The sequence below is a fragment of the Atractosteus spatula genome, chromosome 23 (genome assembly GCF_055471065.1).
Source record: "Atractosteus spatula isolate fAtrSpa1 chromosome 23, fAtrSpa1.hap1, whole genome shotgun sequence".
Taxonomy (NCBI): domain Eukaryota; kingdom Metazoa; phylum Chordata; class Actinopteri; order Semionotiformes; family Lepisosteidae; genus Atractosteus; species Atractosteus spatula.
The window spans coordinates 16,873,736-16,896,941 of record NC_142728.1 but is presented as its reverse complement, the minus strand read 5'-3'; positions in this window follow the sequence as shown (position 1 = coordinate 16,896,941).

Genomic DNA, 23,206 nt, shown 5'->3' with positions numbered 1-23,206 from the left:
TTCTGCTCGCTATGCACAGTTTGCAAAAGTGGGAGATCTCTGGCTACTAACTGCGGCTGAATATTTAAAATTAAGAAATGAAACGTGTGATGCTGCAAGCATACTGCTAAGTGTTTCTCCTGGAGTCCTAGGTTACATTCATCTGCAGGAGCTCACTTAACATTCACAACCCGCACTCGTCTTCCTCGGCAAGCTCACTGGCAGAGGCGGGAGCTCCAGGAAGGCCATGTGCAGGGGCTTCATTTGGCTAAGATCGTTTGTGTTTTGAAAAGATTGTTGCTTAAGATTGTTAAGCCAAGATCAGCCGAAGGGAAAATGCTAGGAATCGCTGGCAAGTCTGCTTTCCGGCTGAGTAAGACCTCTGCACTGCTGGTAGCGCCTGGTGCCTTCAAGTCCAGTGCGCAGTTAGTTTTTATCCCAGGGCTCTCGAACCCTGTCCCAGCATCTTCTGGGTTTTTTTTCCAACTCGAGTAGTCGATTAAACAATTAGCCTCATTATTTCCTGGATCACACATACGGTATCTAGGCTTTTCTCAAGGTTTGTATTTGCCCCATATAATCTCTGGAGCCCCAGAGCCAGGCTAGGAGTGTTGCAGCAGTGCCGGACAGCAGGGGAGGCACCTCACTACCAGGAGGACCCGAGCCGGGACACCCCCCCGATAACTCCAACACCACACACAGGGATTCCAGCCAGGAACTCTCTGGAGGGCAAATGGCCCTTGTCCGGCACTATCCTGACTGGCCTGTCAGGGGTGCTGGCGTACACGCTCAGCGTTCACCCAGGAGGATAAGAATGTCCCTTTGATGGGGTAAATCTCATCAATCAACATATCTATCTATCTCAGCATTTAAGCATGCTCTGAATGTTTTATTTTTTAACCGCTGAGCCAAAAGAATGAACACAAAGTTGTACACGCAACAGACACCCACAGGAAGATGGTTGGAGTTGCAGTAGTATCGGGAAGTAGTAATGCTTACCCTTTGAAAGCAGACTCGCTCTTCCTAAAGCACTGTTTAATTAGTGCTCTGATTATTTTATGCAGACGCCAGTAATTGCACGAGGAAGGAGAACATGTGGTACATTCTGAAGCCGGACGGAGTTATCTGAGCTGCTGACACAATGCATAACTCTACATGAGTGGGTTAACAGTGCTTTATATTTGGTTCCCAGTGATTTTATCAATGTCGTTAGAACATTCATTGAACTAAGTGAGAAATCCATCAAGAGGTGACAGCAAGCTGTAGACTAATGGCTGTTAGGCGATAATAATTTTTAATATGATTTTTATTTCATTTAATTTCATCTCTGCTTGACAGAGGTCCCATGTCACCGGAGAGCTGCTCAGGAACAGAAATTTGTTTATGTAGAAGTCTATTATGCCTGCTGCCGTTTTTCCCCGACACATTTTTAAAAACGTGACCCCTAATATCAGACTCGTCTGAGCTGACCTGCAGCTTCAGAACGCCAGCACCGCCAGAGACATCTACAACGCCGAATTGGATTTCAGAAGCAAATTATGGTCAAAACCGCCCGCCAGCTATTTTTTAAAACGCCACTTCTACCCAAAGCGCTGCAAAGGGTTTACAAACAACTTCCATTTTGCGGATGCTTTTACGTGACATTTCAGGGCTCTGGAGTTTTTCATTCCACAGTTCTGTCCGGTATATTTGCGGCAGGACGCTGGGTTCAGCCCTCCGTCTGGGACAAGGCTCAGGCCCAGACCTTCCCAATACGCCACCGTACTGGTGAAAGAAACATCGGAACAGTTTGGAGAAGGAATTATTAGAGAGGCCGGTGCTCAGGTTGTTGGTAGAGGTGTTGAATCCGTCATATCGTCTAATTGTTGTCCCTTTTGAGTGTCCAGTTATTCAGTGAAGTGCAGCCTTGCCTGGTCCTACACCAGCAACACCGCAATGTCGTCCTGTAATGGAACGAGGCTGCAAAGAGACTTGTATCCCAATTATTTAACGTCGGTATGAATGACTTCCTGCCATGTGGTAGTGAGCACTCTGCACCAGTCTTGAAATTCCCTCTCACTGCCGTGTCCTCCTGCCCCATCCAGCGTCCAGCAGGAGTCTGAGGTCTGTGCAGGCTCCCTCCATGATGCTGTGTTTGCATCTCCTCCTTTGTGTGCTTGGTGGTGTGTTACCCTGCGTAGTGTTACTACCCTAGGGCTCTGTATGAAGTGCGCTATTGTAAAATCAAGAGTTCAACACTATACAATACAATAGCAATAATGGCTTAATTTATTACTCTATATTGTTACAGATTGTACTAAGTGATAGTAAAGTCAGAGTACAGTTTGTAATAAACCACAGCAAACTCTGGGACAGCACAGAGAGATATGGCAAAGCAAGTGGTATAGCGAAGGAAAGCCAGCTCAGTGCTGGCATAGCACAGCACACTGTCAGCAATGTGGGTCAAGCCTGGTGTGGCCAGCCTGTGTCTCTGTCGCCGCAGTGCTCCTGTGTGCCACCCGGCACTGGCCTGCTCCCGACTCCGGAGCATGGCCCGGGCTCAGGGATGGAGGCCGCTGGGAGCGTTTTCCCCAGGAGAGGTCGCCCATCCCCGGGAGGAGAGTCTCCAGCTGCCCTGCCTCTGTCTGCGGAGGAGCTTGCCCGCGCGCCGGCTCTGCTCCCGGGCCCCGGGTCTCTGTGCGGACAGCTGGGGAAGAGGCCCCGCTGTCCTGCTCTCTCCCCTGCTGACTCTGGCGCTGAAGGCCACCGTGGCGCCTCAGACTGGCACGCTGGTTCAGACGCCCTTATCTCCTGCCACCAAGCTAGGAACAACAAGCAGGGGGGATCAGATTAATACCGGAGCGATGCCAGTTAATCACCACGGATATAAAGACACTTAAAGAGCATTTTTCCGCAGCTCTTAAAGCAGTGTTGCCCGGGGCAGGTCAGATGTCTGAAAGAGATTAGGGACATTCAGAAGTGCCGTGGCAATATTTAAGCTGAATGCTATTAATATTCCTGATTTTGGAGCGTTCTGACGAATCGTCTGCTGTCTGGAAGCAGCGTGGCGCAAACTCATTGCGTTTCAGTGCCTCTCAGTCTGTCCCACTTCTTAGACCTTATATCTCACTTAAAATCTGAGGCTCGGAAGACATTTACCAGAAACCCAGGGAACGGAATGAAATGGAAATTAATTGTCTCAGTTTGGATTATCTCTTTTTTTCCCCCCTGTAACTCTTATCTCTTTTCTCCTGTTTATTCAATAACGGGGGGTGGGGTAATTTAACAATTAATTGCTCGAAAGATCCGGGATTTTCATTTTTCAGCCATTAGACGACACACTCTTAAGTATATGTCACCCATATTTCGTGACCTTAGGTTTCAATTTTCTTGACCTCAGAGATATTAATGGATGAGTTAATGGCCTGCAGAAATCCTTTAATTTATGCCAGGATAAATTAGGAGGAAGTAATGGATTTTGCTTTTCAAAATGTCCGGACTGGGCATTTCCATTGAACTTATCTGAGAAATCAAATTATCATATTATCTCTGTGAATGAGTCTTGCACAGTCATATTTCACATCATTTTATGAGAATGCTTTTGACATTCATGACATGATTCTCTCTTTATTGTGGTGCGATATTATATGTTGTGACAAAAGAGGATAATAATTTTCCAAATATTTCAATGTTAGGGTGGAATTTAATAACTGCGTGGCACTGAAGAGTGATAACACAGTGCAGAGAATGGGCACAATGAAAAATAAACCTCCAGCAGGTATTCAGAGATTATATAGATAGAAATTAAACACCATTTTGCAAAATATCATTAAGGCGGCAGCTTCTCATATTAAAGTGCCATTTAAACATGCTTTAACAACAGTTATAAATCACATGCAAAAGGTTTTCTTCCAATCAATACCTATTAACAACAAGCTCTAATTGAAATCCCTGTCGCTTGTACACGACCTAGGCAGAGAATGTGGAAATTGTCTTGAGTGTTTGGTATGAACACTTTTAAAAATAGAATAATGAAAAGTATAATACCTTGGATTCTATTTCAAACATATATAAACAAAACATATTTTTTTAATTCATGCTTTTTTCTTAAAAAAACACTTCAATCTGAAAATTAAAAACTGTTTCATTATCCCTGTCCTCTGGCTATGCTACAGGATAATGCCTTGTTCTCTGGAACCCCTCACGTAGTCTTAAAGCGAGTGATAATCACTTTGGTTTAAAGAAATTCTTTCAGAAGACGCCCAGTGATAATTTATTTCCTCTCCCGTCTCCTCGGGCCCAGTTGCTCCTGCAGCAGTGTGTTCCTCTTGAGGGCGCTCCTCAGGAGCTCCTGGGGGCTTGTCTGCCAGATTTACACCCAGAAGGCAAATATGGACCGACATCGGCAACCCTGCGAGTCAGGATGTGAGACAAAGCTCGTGTGCTGGGAAAGAGTACTGAGAGTATCAGGGACATCTGTAGCATTTTTTGGACCATCGCTTGCGCCAAAAAACTTAAACATCTAAGAAAAAAGACTGGATTCCCCCGTTATAACTGTGTTTCTCTGGCTCTGCCTGTGAGGTTCTGACAGGGCCCGATGGGGACCGGCGCTGATCCACAGAACCAGGGGTTACAGGTGTGAGACACTGGGGGGACCATGTTTGAGAGTCTGGTTTCACCTTCTGTTTGTGTTTCTGCACAAATCACATCCCCATCTTTTAATCTAACATGTCTCTTCATACTAAAAAATGGCTTTTTAGCCTCTCACATCCCCATATTCCTCCTCATTTCTACACATCGGTATCCATAGATATGCAGTATACAGTATATATCTCTCTATGTATACTGTATATACTGTATACACATACACTGTATAGTGCTGGCAATCAATTTGACATAAAAGCCAACCTGAGTCGACAATTTAACATGTGTCATGACATTGTACTTTTCTGTGTTTATAAAGAATTCATATATATTTAAACAGTATAAACATTAAAGCAAAGGAGCCTCATTTATTACTGCAGATTATTTTACTCAATATGACACTGTTTAAGGCGCAATATCGCACAGTGCCTAATGTAATACACACCCTCGGGTTGCTTATTGCTATTATAAGTGAACTTGAGGCCCCCTGTCAAATATCAGTGTAATGCTGGCAGTTATTTCAGGTTTGTTTGTAATCTTTTCAGGCGCTTTGTCAGGGAGGTACTGTGATATTAGTGCGAGTGCACAAAAGCCCCCGAGTGGTGTCACGCACAATTAATGTCCCCAGGTAGCAACTCCATTAGTCTTATGAAGTGAACTCGCGGTGGGGAATGCTAATGGGAGAAGAGCCGTAGGGCATTCATAGAGAGTGCAACAAAGCTCTGCTCTGCCCTTGTACTTGACCAGCTCATCCCGAAGCTCACACCACGCACGGTGCACCGGCCACGCTGTCCCAGAATGCACCGGGAGACTAGCGACAGCCTGTCCCAGGATGCACCGTGTGAACCTAAAGACAGTCTGTCCCAGATTGCGTCTTGTGTGACTAGAGACAGCCTTCTGCAGAATGCACTGAGCTGCACTAGAGAGTGCCCGTCCCAGAATGCACCTTGTGTGGCACTAGAGACTGCCCGTCCCAGAATGCACTTTCTTGGACTAGATACAGCTTGTTCCACAGCAAGCACATGTCCTGCTCCGTGCAGGAAGAGGAATATCCCTTTCCTCACACTTTCTGCAATATTTCAGGTCTCCAAATATTTGACGTCGTCTTGTTTTTCGCCTGTGTGAGTCTACAGTGCTCCAAACACCTGCCCCTCTCCATCACCTCTCCGTTAATATCTTGCCAAACTGGACAGCCAGCTTCCGTGCACTGAAAGATTGGGGTGGAAGTAGGTGCGCAGGAGGAATGCATTTCAAGGCCCCTGGTGTGGAGGAGCCCTGGGAGACTCCTGCTCCTCAGCGCTGTGTCTGTTGTAGCATGTTTGCATTTAGGAGCCTGGAGCCAAGTCGCAGTGCAGCTCAATAGGATTAGACTGCCTACGGATGTATATGTCAATTACATGTCTCTGAGCCTATGGAGCTGAAAAAAGGGAAAGGTTGTCAGAGATAAAGCCATAAATGACAAATTGTGGTGTCGAGAGAAAGCAAGGGAGGAAGGCTTAGTTCAACTGCATTTAGCTTACTGTGCATTACAACAGCTGCTGGAAATAAGGGGCTTCTTTATTGAAGAACAGAAGATCTAGTGCATGAGACTTTCTGAATTATCTTCAAAGGGTCTTCCAACACCGCTCTTAAGTCTAGCTCATTCCTTGCCCCGGACTGTTGGCAGTCACTCTCAATTAGGCAGTAAGCAATATTAGATTTCTTTGTATCGGTGTCACTCCATAATTTAGACTCGACTTTATGGCATGTTCCTGGAATCGTGTTGATGTGTGACAGTACTTGGTTAGGCACTGTCTCACAGAGTGTGCTTTCTTGCCAGCTGGAAGGCAGGGTGTTGGCTTGGTTCTCCTGCAGGCCCGATTCTTTCCGTAAACCACCGAGTGGTTCCGTGCCAGTGTGGGACAGACAGCAGTCACTTCGAGAAACTACAAGCTTCTCACACATTGCTCCACCACAACAGCGCACTACAGCGGGTCTGCGCACACTCGTGTGGACGCGTATTCACGTCAAGAGCGTTAGCCCTGGGAAACCCACGGACAGAATCCACACGGACGCAGATCAGGACCGACAGGGCCAGGGTCAGCCAGGGACCAGGAGACTGTTCACGACAAGGAAGCAACAAACAGCCTACTGAAAGGATCAGTATGACGGCTTGAGGGGACGGGGTTTTCAACAGGAACACACGTCTGGAGACACTTCCACAGCCCTCCTGGAGCACTGAGAGAGAGGAGGCCGCGAATGACACACTGTCTGCAAATCAGATGACATCGCTGCTTTCCAGAGATCCAGCCCCAGAGATCCACGCTACTCCAGCCTCAGCAGTGCTGGAGAACTCAAGGATCATGCAGTTGTCCAAATCTGCAGTTAAACGTAATGGTGAAGAAATGGTGGAACTGAACCATTTTATCTGGGATCAAGTTTTGTTTTCTTCAAGTATAATAATATCTTCCAAAATGCACATTTTCAAAAAAGCCTAGCTTTTGAAAGACCATGCTTTTGAAACACCGTCGGGTCGCCTCTTTTATCTGAACATCCCTGCTGCCCAAACCCCTGCCGTACAGGGCCAGCTCCAACTTACACACACCTCTTTGACAGGAACAGGTCGCTTAAATGTGTAGTCTGGTTTATACAAACGTTGCCCAGAAGGAAAGAGGATCAAATCAGAAAAGAAGTGAAAATGCTGCAGACTACATTTCCAGAGTGCTATCCGAACGCCTTTCGAGTATTTGGAAACATCTGCCATCTGTAAAGGTGAGAAGTCTTTGGCCTTAGGCTCAGTAAAACTGAGAAACCCGAGAAAGAAAATGACAGCACCTCCCACAGTCAAGACGTTAGGAGAGATGTGGAAATCAGATATTTGTGATCCCCCCCCCCCTTTGTGTATATTCACCTAGAAAAGATTGTTTATCACTGCTGATTTCAGTGGAAAAAGATTGCGGTCATAGTCTCTCCTTCTGCAAGCCCCACAATAAGGCTCAATCGCTGAAAACAAGGGGCTGTGAGGGTGAAATTCACGCGTGGGAACGGGAGAAGAAAAGAAATGGGCATAAAAAGTAAAAAATAAAAATAAAAACGCACAGTGCTGAAATGGGAAAACGTGTGGCTTCAAGAGGAGAGGAGTGCAATAAATAAATGTTAAGAGAAGTTTCACTTCTGGGAAGCCCGGCCTGCTGTAACTATTCTCAGTCACAGCACGAGCTTCATCAACACAGGGTATAAACTGAAATGACTCTTGTGGAACTCAGTGGAGAAGCAGGAACAGTTTGCCGGAGAATTATAGCTGTGGGTGAAATTAGATGTGCTTAGAGCCCCAGGCACAGGGAAATAAAAGGCCGTTTTAAATGGAGTGTAGAATTCATATCCCTCAGTCACTTCCAATAAATAAATCTTTGACAATTTGTTCTGTAAACATTGGTTACACTTTGTTTCCATTGTCTGTGTATTATATGTACCACTCTAGGCCATTTGTCTTTCTGAAGCTGCGTGTGTTTGTTGTCCAAGCACTTTAATTTACTTTTTAGTTGCGGGTGTATGTGAATCTTTTTTTTTTATATTTAATACAGATATTTTATGCATCGTCTTCACCCATATAAATATGTAAATGCGTGACATTTTGTTTTAGCATGCAAATCCATTGCATCTGCGAAATGAAATATTGAGAAACTAAAGTGCTTTTATTCTAATAACGAGCCAGCATTATCGCGGCCATGAGTGCTCTGCGGTAGTTCTCTTTCTGTGGGCACTTCCGGCTCATTCGCACGTGTTTGGAAAGACTCTAATTTACGGTTCCTCATCAACAGTTCCCTTTTAAAATACGAGTGTTTTTTCTTTCTTCTTGAAAGCGAAATAAGAAAACAAGAGAGATTTGCGGATGAGATACAATGTGTATCTCATTGTTTGGCGTTGGGAATGTTTGTGATTTAGATCAGCTGGTGCGAAAGGTTTTTTGTGTGTGTGTGTTGTCATCCCTCCCGAACTTGAGTTGAGAAGTTTCATTTGTTTCTAGGGTTCACGAAAAGGCACTTCTGCGTTTTTAGTAGCGTGTCTGCGACGGGTGCTGAGGTCACTGAGCTGCACCGGTTCCTAATCAGACTTAATGGAAAATATATGCTGGAAGAACATCACGTGCATGCTGTACGCGACCAGTGTCCGTACACGGATCTCCTGCGCTGGCGTTTGTGCAGCCCAGATAGTTACCGAGCTGGTTAAAATGCACCCTTCAACCTGATTAAAGTAAAAAATCAAATGGCATTAATAAAACCTTGGAAATAGAGCTTTTTTTTAAAAGCAGTTCGCTATCGTTTATAATCTCCCGGTCCTGGACCTAAGAACTGCGCTTGGTTTCAAACAAACATCATGCCTTCCTCATATCCCACGTTAATAAACTGGATTTATACCAACAGGTTACTAATAAGACGTAATGGAAAAGTTATGCCAAAAGACCATTATTAAAAGTGCAGCAACAAATAATAAAATTATCCAGTTTTTACAGCAGCCCGCTCATGTAATAAGCATTCTAGACTGCCAAGAACATCTCAGTCCTTAACTAATACATTAAGCATCTGCTGTTTGCCATTCATGGATCAGATAACATTCTACTCCTGAGATGTTTGATTTTATTACCTTTCCCTGAACTGAGCCAAACAAGTGTTCCTATTGATTTGCACATTAAATATATTAGTAATAAAACAACATCTCACTGCAAACCAATTGGAAAATCAATAGTAATTGGTACCAAAATATCACGAGCGCTTGATCCCAGTTAATGCGCGTCTTTCTATGACTCTGACCCTGAAACCAAGACATGTCTCCCAGTCTTGGTGCTGATTGTTCTCAGTCTCCTGTAGGGTAGGACACAGGGGCCCAGGGGTGCTTTTTGGAAACTCTTTAGGCCTAGGTATCGCAGATCTGATTTGCAACACGCAGTATCTGAACCAAACATTAACATGTCCATAACCATCAGTAAATTGTCTGGTTATTAGCAATAGTCAGATTGTTCTCATAAAGGCTTTATCAGTGCCTGTCTGAGTGCTAATAGCTCTTAAAGTCATGCATTTACAAAGTGACATTTGCTGAGCGGTGCGGTGGCTCTGAGGCTCAGGATCTGCGCCTGTGGCTGGAAGGTTGCTGGTTCATATCCCGCGGCCGGCAGAGGAATCCTACTCCGTTGGGCCCCTGAGCCAGGCCCTTCACCCCAGCTGCTCCAGGGGCGCCGTATCAATGGCTGACCCTGCGCTCTGACCCCCAGCTTCTCTCCCTGTCTGTGTGTCTCATGGAGAGCCAGCTGGGGTCTGCGAAAAGACAGATTCCTAATGTGAGAAATTGTATATGGCCAATAAAGTGATCTTCTCTTATATTGAATCTTCGTCCCATTGAGTTCATTGAGCTCCATCGGGAACATTAAGAACCGCAGTGGGACGTTTCTTGGAAACGTTTAACAGTTTTTCTTAAAGTTCTGTGCGGGACAGCCCTTTGCTCGCCCTGCAGACGCCGTGTCAGCGATAGTAAACACGATGTTAAGACAGAAGGAGTCGTTAACAACATACTTGTAAAAGGTAGCAATCTGCACTCTGTTAACGAGCACGGCCAAAATGCCAGATGTAAGTATCCAATTAATTCTCTTTTATTAATTCTCTCTTCATGAAACATTAATCATCGATATCCTCTCGCTCACATGGTGGGGTAAATTCACAATGCCTGGAAGCCTCTGCTTGAGAAGAGAAGAAAAACAGATTGCAAAACTAGAAATTAAATGACGTCACTAATCTATCAGGGAAAAAAACCGAATGCTTGCATTGGAGCACTTGAATATTCTGATTCACGTTTAAACTCTAACAGCAGTGCAAGTTAAAAAAAGGCAATACTTGTGTACTCAGATAATTACATCTTGATTAAAGCCCACTTTTTTATTTTTTTATGTCGGTTTCATAATTGCACTAGGAAAAGCCGCTGGAAATCTTGTCAGAAAACAACAGGAAAGATCATTTCCTCGTGAAGATGCGGGTTATATCTGGGTCACTGTTTTTGTGTTTTTGGATAAACCGAGTCTGGCTTCTGCAAACATGCTGCGCTACTGAGCCTCGAGCTCCTGGATAATGTCACGCACTAGGGCACAGAGGGAGAGTCTGTAAGAAGGGGGAAAAAACAGAGATAAAAATAAAACAGGTCAAGGGAAGAAGAGGGAAAAAAACAAGTTTGTATTTCTTACAGCCTCGCTGCATAACTGAAGATGTATGACTTTCCAAATGGGTATGATTGGGCTTTTCAGGATGCTTGTGGAGATACAGTATAGTCTCCATCTCCATCACTGGGCTCAGCAGAGCTGCACAGCTCCATTCACCTCCACCTGCAGGCTGCATCAGTGCGCTGACCACCCTTCTTGGGGTGCTGCCCGGGCTCCCCAACACCCCTGGCGGCCAGCTGTGCAGAGTGTTGTGCTGAATCCCAGCACCTCTTCTTTTATTTGCCTTCCAGTATGGCATGTTTTAGAAAAAACAAATCCTTCTCCCTCCCTTGATGCCGTGTGCCAAAAAACCCAACCAGCCCTGTTCGTCCGCCCGTTGATCTGCCCGGGCGCAGCATCGGTTTGGGAGCAGCAGAGATGACAAAGCAGGGCGCCAGGCAGCTGGAACCCGGAGAGAGGAGGGGGAGGGAGGGAGGGAGAGGTGAGGAGGTGCGGTGGCTGGCTCTCTGCAGAGCGTCCTGCGGCTGAGGAGTGTGCCAGCTGCCAGCACGCGGGCGAGAGGTGCTTTATAACCCCCGTACACCAAGGACCAGCTCCCCTCAGCTCGTCATTAACAAGTGGCCAGCCGTGCGCGCCAGCCCGGAGAGAGACCCCGGGCCGTCCTCGCAGACCCTCGAGAAGCACAAGCCCTCGCTCCTGAAAAATGACTCCTGCTTCCCCCCCACTCCTGGGAAGCCAGACTGCAGCGGTGTCTTTGTCTTTTTAAATAACTCAGCGGGTAGATGGAGTACAACTGACAACAATCGTTGTCTCAAGTCGCCCCAAAAAAAACAGCAAAAAACCGGCGCGGCTCTCTTGATCCTTGGCACGGTTTTTCCCACACGGAGGCCGCACTCATCCAGAGCAGAGTCCCACAGCTTTCCCTGGGAATTACTGCACAGCGGACCTGCGTTAGAATCCGCAACCTCGCCAACTCTAACTAGGTGCTCCAACAAAACCAGGCGAGACTGGGATTAGATATCTAACGGCACCATTAATGCACCAGTTACAAAATACCAGCCAGTCACAAGACAGACTTCTACCCATTCTGCAGTGGATGGCAGAAAAGTTTGACAATAGCAGACCGATAACTGGGACCAAGCATTCAGCGTGCTGGTTGCTTAATTAATTCTTTGGCTCATCGTTTTGGGGGAACGCAAGCAAGTTGTGTCAATCGGACTCACCGCCATGTTTCACGGGCCACCAGCTCTGACTGTACTGTACCTCTGGGTTTAAAAACCAGGGCTACCCTCGCTGCAGACACGCAGCCCTGCTGCTCAGTTTAATGGCAGGCGCCGAGAGTGTGAGCCCTCAGCCCCCGCTGCTCATTAAAATGCAGTCCATCCAATGGAGCGGTTTGATGGCATTTGTCGGCACAGGAGCAGGAAAGACACTGCACTTGATAATCCTGAGAGCCACACAGTCAGTCAATCAGCACCTGCAAGTGCATAAAGTATCTATCACTGCGGCTTCAGCTGTGATATATCTCTGCAGCTCGTCTCGGGATACTTGTACAGTTCGTATGACTAAGGATTTCGTAGGGTCAAACTAATTATTGCTCCCGCTACTGTGTCACCTCATGGACACTTCACTCATTAAAAAGCAGGGCAACTTTTTCCAGATTTTTAACATAGTTCTTTTATGAGCCTCCTGGCAAATCAAATAACAATTTGTTTCCCACAATCACTTAACGTGCGCCATAATGTCCGTAATTCTGAAAGACGACGTCCATCCTAACGGGCTGTTTCGCCGTTTTGTAACGCTGTGAAGAGAGGATTTGGGGAGATAAGGAGGCCGGGGAGCTTGGGGAGGCAGCTGGTTTTAATACTGTCCCAGGTATTCCTTCTCTCCTTCTCTGCCTTGTTACAGATAACGTGGAAACATTAGTGTCTTGGGAGAACCCAAAAGAGCTTATTGTAATTCTTTGGAAACGACAGGAGCTCACAAGCAGCTGTAGGCGTTTTGCGCTGTTAAAACAGGCTCCTCATTTGGAGACAACAGGTTGGTGCCCTGTCCCCCTCAGCACCCCCTGAAGAAGACAGTATGTTAGAGGTAAACAGTTCTCAGTTCGACGTCCTGCCCATAGCCTTGGAAAACAAATAACCTCGCTGCTGTTTGCTCCCTGTGCAATGCTAATAGGAGACGGATATATCATCAATTGAACTGGACTAAATTTTGATGGATGTCGGCACAGGGGCTGGGAGATGGGGAATGAGGCAGGATGTGTGACATTTACTTACAAAAACACTCGCAGCCCACTATCACTGTTATGTAAATAACGCCACCTGTTTGCTATTTTCCCACAGCCTGGATTACCGATAAAGAATTGTCCTTTCCATGAAATACCACAGGAGCATTTTTTATGCCATCTGTGGTTTTTATTCATTCAGAAAAAAAAACCTTTCCAGAGAAAATATATACTCGTATGATGTTAAGGGATAAAAAAAAGTGTTTGATTTCCTGGCCGGCTTCAGGGCTAAGTAAACTTCCAGACCTAGAGCTCTTTCTCGTTTGTAAAACAATGCGTCATTATGTATCAAATAAACTTAGGAAATGAATTAGTTTCATAAGGACTGACCATTAACTGGAGTAAAGGGATTTTAAAAATGTGTTTTAAATATGTAAATGATTCAAATTTGTTTCAAACGGTTCTTTTGATTTAACAATGAGCGAGGTGTTTTTGTTTGTTGTTTAGGCGTCATATTTAGGTCCTGTTGATCAAGCCATCTACAGGGCTTGTTGGGCGGAAGGAGACTGGCTTCTGTAGATGGCAGAAATGCCCCAGTCTTGCCCCTGGTCAACATGCCCCAGTCTTTGAGGGGGACGATATTGTGGACAGAACATATACAAATGGAAAACAGTAATAGACTGAAGATGCCTTTGAAATTGCTACCTATGCAGTGTTCCTGGCAGATGGGGTCAGTCAGCAGCCAAACTGGTGGCCAGTGATTGGTGGTTGTCAGCAGGCAGAAGCCACTGTGAAGGTGCCATTGAGGCCATTGAGGTGGAAAAACCGAAAACTGATGCGTCTTCCCTCCTCCTCCTCCCTCTCCTCTCACCTCTCCATCTTCCTCGCGGAGGCAGTCCACTTGCATCGGACCCTTCCACCAGCAGGAATCGCGGTCTGGCGCAGACGGCCTTTTTTCTCCAGCTTCTTCCCCGATACGATTATTATTATTATTATTATTATTTTGGGTTCTGTTTTCTTCCCCCCTCCTTGTAGAGGGGAGTGATGAGAGATGAAAGGGGACAGGGACTGGGGGGAAGGAGGTGATGGATTGCGAGCCCATCCGTTTCTGAAAGCAGAGTCTTCGCAGGCAGAGGAGTCAGTGAAATTTACATTATTAATCTCTTGTAATAATCTATGACTCAGGCGAGACAGCAGAAATAGAAGAAGCAGCCACTGCAGACCCAGGCACCACGGAGGCTTGGATGGCCCATCCTGTATAAATAACGACTCCTCGCTCAATTTAATTGCACTCCAGCGAAAGTGCTCCTCTTGTATCTCTCTAATTACTTTAGTTTCATTAGGTCTAGCAAAGATCTGTGCAAAAAAAAATCTATTGAGCCCGGCAACAATGAAAAATTCATATTCCCCACTTTTTTTCTCTTCTCTCCCTCTCCCTGCCCCTCTCTCTCTCTTTTTTTATTCCGTGATATATTTAAATGTTAATAACCATTCATTCTTGACACCCTATCTAGCCAGCACCGAGTTTAACAGGAAATCTATTTAATCCGAAGAATCTCATTACACAATCATGGCAGGGGCAAAAGGCTGGAAGGGACTCGATTGTAGCAAGACGGAGAGAGAGAGAGAAAGAGAGGAGGGAGGAAAGAAGAAAAAAGGGAAAAAAAGGGAGAAAGGGGGCTTTGGAGGAGATTCTTTAATTTAATTTATCGCCGGGCATGAAGCAGCAGAAAAGAGACACAAGCCCCTCTCGCTTCCCTGCCTCCATTTGAGTAGATAATGATTAAATGTTTTCTATTGTGCTACAGCTGGGTATGTTTTATCATTCCAAGTGAGGGAGAAGAAATACACAAACCTTCAGTGCTTTTGACTGCGTTCCAAATATTAACTCCTTTTAAGGCCATTAAAAGATTATCACTGATTTAACCAAATGTCTGTTAGGAGCATTAGCACCAGACTGCTCCCCAAATCCCCGGAATGCCATTTTCCCTTTTCACTCCCATTGTCTCATCCACCCAGCAGTATTTAATTTCATTTCCATGAATATGCAATGAATTTAATTTTGAACACTATTTTCATCTGCTCCTGTAATCACAAAAAAATGCTGGTGTAATTAGTTTCTAATTACTTGCTTTAATTGTTGTAGTAATCATTTTAATTACCCAAATGCACAGACATCAAATGCTTAGAGGAAAGTAATCTGCTTGTACCTCCTACCTTGTCTTTGCTTCTCCTGTGTTGGGTGTCTGGATTCTGACACAGGCTACTCCTGCTCTCCAGCACAGGGGGTAGAAGGGGGAAATTGTTTTGCGGATGCTTGACAATACAGCGAGGAAAAACACACAGAAAGCAGGCAGGTCTTGCAATACATTGTAGCTTCTCTGCAATCTGCTCAGAGGAAATTTGCATGCCCCGAAAAGCCATTAAGTTAAAATATACAGTTATTGTACCTTTCTGGGACCAGCGCCATACAAATGCTTATTGCATGTGCTTATAGCTCAGCCTAGCAGATGGTAAATCATGAAATTTTATGAAATTATTACGCCAGTGAGGTGTTTTGAAAAGGAGCAGCTGTGAGGGAGATGGGACATTATAAACACTCACAGGTGTTCTGTCTTTCCCCACCGCCAGCCACAACATAAAAAATTAAATTATAAACAAACCAGCAAATGTTGTAATCTCCTTCACAGACACACTACTTACAGGGGAAATTGCTTAAACTAAGCAAAGAATTAAATTTTAATTTGCATAAAATATTTATCGAGGCTAAGAAATTTCAGAGCGGGTCCTCTCGGCTGCCAAGTTTGAAATTGCCGAGACACGGGCGCTGCTGTGCGGGAGGAGATGTTGTCTGAGTGGAGGCCCTGATGGACCCTTCACCAGCGCACATATGGGCAAGCACACCTAATAAGAGGGGGCTGCCCAGTGCCAACTTCCACAACAAGCTTGTGTTTCTCATTAAGTTTTTATTCCAGCCTTGGTATTTAATTAGCCACTTCAGGACCAGGACCAGGACCAGGACGCCAGGCCCGTGGTTATTGTTTCAGCTGCCAAACAGGAGGAACGGTGGGAGGAGGTCAGCTGTTCATTTGCTGGAAACTCCCCAGCCCAAACCTGTTAGGAGGATCACAGCCCTTTCTGTGTTGGATGGGAATGAACGAGTAACTTTTAACGTTTCTTGGGAAGCGATCCAAAATAATTTAAGTGTCTATTTGTTTGTGTATAAAAACCATTGGCAACAGGGTAGATACTGAGAGCTGGTGTGTGGTGAGCCTACTGTGTGCCGCTGCATCATCCAGGTGGGGCTGCACACTGGTGGCAGTAGTGGGATTCCCCATTACCTGTAAAGCACTTTGAGTGGAGTGTCCAGAAAAGAGCTATATAAGTGTACGGAATTATTATTATTAGATCTAGGCACACAAGGGGTTCTTTTGGGGTTCACCTAAACCTAGCACTTAATTGCTTGATGGGACCAGTTATAGAATTAATTATCTCAGGAAGTTGATCTTTAACCGCTGATGTAAGACGACAGTAAACCCTGCTCAGAGCCTTCCTCTGCTGGGTGCTGCCGATACTCTGCTTCAGAATGAGAAGGACAAGAGAGCGCCCTGCTCTGCTTCGGGTAATCTGTGAGAGAGGGGAAACGGTGCCGGCAAGACTGATTTCCCATCCTGCTTTCCATCCAGATGCCATCTTGCTTTTTTCTTAGGCATTTCTGAGCATTGATTTGTGTGCAACTACTTGTATAACACAGAGAAAACCACATGAATATTTCATACTAATTTCAGCATTGAATTCAGTACTGTGGTTCCCCCAGAACTATTAACCTCATGGTACGATGTCTTCTCCAGGCGTATCTGGAAGGACAAGATAACGTTTCTATCTGCGCTGGGCTCCACCCTCTGCTCGGCTGAGGCCTTCCTTTACAAGGCTATCTCGGTGCCAGAACCTCCTCGTCACACAGCACAGCCTGCTATAAGCTCGGCTGCTGCCCCTGTCAGGAAACACACACCTCAGGAGCAGGGCTACAACGGGCAGACCTGAAAAATCAGAAGCTGGCTTCACAAAGAGGCTGCAGCTTTGTGCATAGATACAAATGCTATCTAGCCTCTGTGTGGAGTGATTCATTAAAGAAGGGATGTTTTCAGAGCATTGGTACAGTATATGTTCAACTCATAGGGAGATTATGAATTAAAAGATGAGTTGCAGTTTGTGTATCATCTTCAGCTGTACTGAAATGCAGTAATGCAGACACCACAAGTGGAAAACCTGAAAAAAGAGCTTTGCCGTATCATAGTGTTAACAGAGACGTGTCCAATCGCTCAAAGATGTAGATAAAGGCAAAGCACTTAAAAAGGCACGACAGCCCCCTCCCAGACTGTCTCTTGTGAATGACACCGGGTTCAACAATCTTACCAAGCCACGTCCACAGCTGAGTCTCAAGTCAAAGTGAAGGAAATGGGCTTCATGTCTCCAAAACAGAACTCTTTCCCTGATTCACTCACAAAGCCTGAACAGAAAGTCTTTTGCATGCCGGTTCTGTGAAATGTCTATGATCATATTCATCCTCGGGACCTTAAAGTCTCTACTGGAATCCTATGTCTCCATCCAGTGGCAGGTGGTCATTTATCAGACGTGCTCTGGGTGCCACACTGCACCATATCGTAGCTCACAGGGGACGATGGAATAGAGAGCACAACACCGAGACAGGGGGGACTCGAGCGGTCTGCGCTGTCTGGGCTAACGGGACAAGCCAGGATTGCTCCTAAAGCTGCACCCAAGAGTCCGGATGTTACGACTGACTTTCGCCAGTCAGCGGTTTTCACATTTGAAGTGTGATGCACGAAAGGCATGCACCACTGAGGTCTAACGGATTTAATCTAATATTTCAAATGTAAAAATCAATACACTCCTGCTAGAAAATCAACATTTTCAGATTATATTCGAAGAATGGAAGAAAAAGCTGTTCTGGCTGAATCTGCAGCTGAGATATTAAAGGCAATTCCTCTCTTCTGAGGAACACTTCCACTGCCCAGTGGTTGGCCTGGACAGCACGAGTCATCCTGACACTCACCACATCTCCTGACACAGCACCCAGAAATAAAAGCCTCTACCCTGTCCGCAGAGGAGGGACAGCATGTCACCGCTGAAGAGCTCATTCCTGCAGACAAAGAGCTCCAGTCATCCTGCTGATGTGCAGGTTATTTCTTCCAGGACATGGAGCTGGTTTCCAGGTTTCTCTGGACTTGTCTGCGTTTTGCCGAAGCAGAGTTTCTCACACTCTGGGCAACGTCTCTCAGACAAGACATCTTCAGTCCAGCCAATGGGAACCAACATGGATGTGACTGTATCTTTCGCTGTTCTTACGCCAATTAAAATCATGTCTTTTAGAATCAGTAATGATTCAGATATACAAAATACAGATTCTTGATCAGCTCCTCTTGGGAGTTTGGACCAAACTCTGAGCACCAGATTTGTTGAAATGCATATAAAGTATGAGATCACATGATCAGCATTTTCTTACCCCTAGGAAGAATACTACTCAAACAACCAACAAACCTAACTGCTCACTATTCAAAACATAAATAACAGTATGCATTTGCCCAATGAGCTATTGATGTAAATCCCAGACTGTTGCAATTTTCATGCCGCATCTGTCTGTATTAATTGTCCTTGACAGGGCTCTCCGAAATAAAGTATTTAAGGCCGTTGCATGATGCATGAGTGTTCCTGTCTTGGATATTGTGGAGACACAGGACTCTGCTGCGAGGAGGCTGCATGGTAGTCATGCATATTCAGACACACTGCTGGACATGACTGCCCTAAATAGGCGGCGTTTGGAGACGACAGAACATTAAGGCTCCTCCAGCAGTATCAGACAGAGCTCCCTGCAGGCACGTGTTTCAGACTGTCTTGGGGCTCCAGCACCCAAGACTTCCTATTTAAATTGCACTGCAGCATGAAGAAATTAGCAGCCCATGAAAATTAAAGAGACCAAGCAAACACTAATTAAACAGGGAAGCTTGCAGTCATGAATAGTCCCAGTGTGTGCGCTGAGAAGTGTTTTCTGCAATTCAAATCCCACGGTGCCTTTATTCTCTCTGTGCTAAACTCATCAGAGCCTTGTAAAGTAAAATTGACTCAGGAGGTCAGAAGACCCTATTGCACATTGATTTCCACACTGGTTTCCCTTCTTTTAAGGGAGTAAAAGTTTGGTTCAGTAGTTTATTTTTTTTAATGGTACACTTTCAATGCGCCGGTGAGGGGAGAGGGGGCAGCTTTTCCAAATCAAAGGTCTGTAGAAACAGTGACGGATTCTGCAAAGCGACTTTTTGCATTCTGAAGACTCCCAAGACTTCAGCGAAGCACGATATAATTACTTAAGCTCATTTCTGCAACGCACATTCTGAAGCACTGAGGCCGAATTATGAATGGTATAAAAGATTATAGAAGAGGATGTGCTGTTAATCTCTGGGAAAGAGGAGAGCATGCTGGTTTTGTTTATTGCACTCAAAACCTAAGATGCTCCGGCTTTAGTAATACAATACCTCACAGGGAGAGCAACTCATTATAACTCCTAATGACAAATATACCTCTTCCAATTATTTTCTGCAATTTCCCAGCTATCTTGCACAGAAAATGTGGTAGCTGTAAGACCAGCAGTAAAACACGGGAAGAAGCATGCTGTACGCTGGGGCAGGTGATATACTCCTCATTGGAGAAATCTGAAAACGCCAGCCTGCGCGGAGATTAACACTGGCTTCACGATGAATCATTAGCGATGCGGCCGAGCTTTTCCGAACACTTTGTGGATTCTGAGTGCAAGCCGTAAGTGAGCACTTCACCCCTTTGGCCCCCATTGAGAAGGATTCAAGTGGATACTTGATTAAAAAAAGCCGAAAGAGTATTTTTCTGGAATAAAACAGCACATCTATCCCTCCCCCTGCCCGTTGGCATCTTCCTCTCCTTCGGATGCTTTAATGTGATTTTTAAAATCTTTGAAAAAATAGCTGTTTCTGTTGTATTTCTATTTGGAAAAAAAATATCTGTAAAACTGAAGGCCGGTTGGGGAGAGTTATAGCCGGTAATTAGAAAAACAAAGTGATAACAATTAATGAGGAGAAGCCCATTGATGAGTTAGCCCCTAATTAACACTGTCACAGCTGCTTACAGTCTGCCTTTCAGTGTCATCAAGAGTCCAAAAACAGGCAGGAAAACGCAGCCCCCTCTGTACCCGCAGCAGTACTTTAAAGGATGCAAAATGTGGTAATTAAATGTGCTCACAAATTACCCCAAACTCATCAACAAGCTCCTTTTAATGAAATAACATCTTTAAATGAACACTGGGAGAAAGTAAAAAGTGAGCAATGGCTTTTCACTGGAGTTGGAGTTTTTAATTGCCTGTCGGGAGAATATTAGATAAAGCCTGATTAGAAATAAATTGAAAATCTCTTCTGAAAGCATTTACTGATACAATTATTAAGGAAGACTGGCGCAGGAATATGGCAACATTAGAACGAGGAATTTGATATATTACACGGTTACATACAGTAATTAGTTATTTTCTTTCACCAGTACTATAGTAATGTTAAGAGTTTTTTTCATATATCGTTAAATCCCATTTTTCATGTTATTCATTGATCTGGGGTCTGTCCCACCGGCACCACAGTTGGAGAAAAGTCCACCAAGCCGAACGAGCCTGGAAATAAAGGAAGTCCAGCTGGGAACAAGTCCAGACTGGTTGTCCACAGGTGCGAGTCAGAGCAGGCAGAGTGAAACCCCACCAGGTCTGGGCTCGCACGGGCTCCCGACAGAACACCCTGCACCTGTTTTGGCATCAAGATCGGCGACCATATGACAGTCTGTGTTCCTCTTCTCCAGTCACTGTGGCTCTCAGTGGGATGAGGTCAGACGCGGCCCTAATTGAATTATTTTCTCAACGACTTGTTTTTATCTGCTCAGTGGTCTCGTCAGTCCAGCCTCAGCAGTGTTGCTGCAAAGGGAATTTAGCGGAGAGAAACAGCCCCGAAAGCCGAAAGAGGTGGCGCAGTGGTGGGCAGTGCTGGGGTTCAGTTCTGGGGTGCTACAGTACCTAAGTTGGGTCTGTGTGTTCTGCTCCGGTTTCCTCCCCCAGTCCAGAGACAGGCTGGTAGGTTAATTGGATTGTGGGAGAACTGGCCCTGGCGTGAGTGTGAGTGTGTGTCTGTGGGTGTGTCTGCCTGCGACGGACGGGCGTCCTGTCCAGGGTGTACCCTGTTTTGCGCCCTCTGCCTGCTGGGATAGGCTCTCGATCCGATTGGAGTGGTTAGAAGATGGACGGACGGGATTCCGGTCAGTCTGTGCCCAGCTTGTTTAGTAAACTGCGGCTCTCCTCCTGTCTGAAGAGGCCGCAGAAGCAGATTGAAATTATATTGTGTCGGCCTGTTCCATACTAGGAATTATTAGTTCTGGGGAGTAATAATCCATCCAGAACCTCATTCCGCAGAGGAAAAAAAAAAAGCCGGGAGTTTACCTGTATTTTTACATTCGTACTAAAAATATAATAAACTGACACTAAGAAACTTCTCTTAGACTACCACTTTCCTTACATATGTCTTTCCTGTGTATGTTTCTGACCTCTGACCTTTCCCCTTGATTTATTTAACGCCTGTTGTCATCATGACTTCCTTGGTGCTGTAACCACCCAATTAGACTTAAAGGTCTTCTCTGGAGGAATCCGACTGAAAAATTATTTGAGCCCCTAATTATATAATTTCCACCTCTGCCTCACATAAATTTGAGTTACATTTTTAATGGTCTTTATTACTTGTTCAGCAACGTATAAATTTCAGTGATCCTTGGAAAGAAGTGAGTCACTGGGCGTTCTCTACAAATTTCACCAACCTTGAGACAAGTCTAATGTTTTCCTCTGACCTTTGACTACAAGCCTGATTTATTAAGCAGTCGCTGGCTCTACTCTGTCTTAAAACTTCTTCAGCACATGCACGGCTCAGTTCACAGTTTTATTCATACACTGATTTCAATAAGCAAACAATATGGAGTCTCATAGCTTTCTCTAAAAATCAAGGTGCTTTTTAATCTTGCATGAAAGATTTCTTTTATAGAGTGGTATTTTAAAAATATTCCATCACCAACATATTTTATTTGTCTTACTCATTGCTCATTCATTATAAGAACATAAAAAATCTTTTGAATCAATGGAGGTTAGCTGGTTCTTAGTATGCAGGAGTATGTGAAGGTGGGGGTCTCACTCTTAAACAAGCTGAAGTACCAGCTCCGATAACATGACTAGACCTCTTGACCTCTTCCAATATGTACAGTTACAAGACACTTTGAAGAATAGTTTGTAAAGAGAACATTTGTTTTGTTCCAGCAGCAGTCAGTGTCCGAGTCTCAACATTTAAAATGCAAACACAGGATTCAGTTTCAGAAGAGTTGTTCCAGAGGAGAGTCAGCAACATACAAAAAAAGCAGAAAGTGAATATAAATTATTTGCTGAAAACACAGAAAGACCTCCCATAATTTCTGTGAAATATCTGAGATATGAGGTGAAATGTTTCTATTTCATAGAATCAATCAAATACAGAATTATTATTGTCCTTACCTTATTATTATTATTACTATTATTATTATTGATATTTCCAAGAGGCTTAAAGTCATTATTTAATATCTTTGCTACTTGTTCCCAGCAATGAAAACCTTTGAGAAAAAGACCAAACCCCACCTGTTTTTCTGGTTTGAACAAATGATCCGAACATCATTGGATCATCATTCAAACACAAGCAGTGAGAACAGCGTGATTCATTCCCGAGAGACACTTTGAACCCTGTAACTAAATGTGCACATATAATATACATGCATATACCCACACACACAATCTGTCCCTCTTCGTCCTGTGATACTTACAGTATCTCTTCTCGAGTCACCTGTCTGGGTACCCATCAGTCACAAAAAGGCAAAGTGTGCAAGTGGCATCCCCAGCACAGCCTTAAACAGCTGCAGCCTATTTATATTAGTAATTGGTCTAGCTTTATATTTTCAATAAAAGCCACAAGGAACAAAAGGCCATCTATGTGAAATAACTACTCCTAGATAAAAGTACCCATCACGGTGACAGGCGGGTCAGAGGTTGGGAGACTGCAGTGCATGTTCAGTGAGCTGTGTGAAATAGAGGACACAGGGGATGCTGGAGA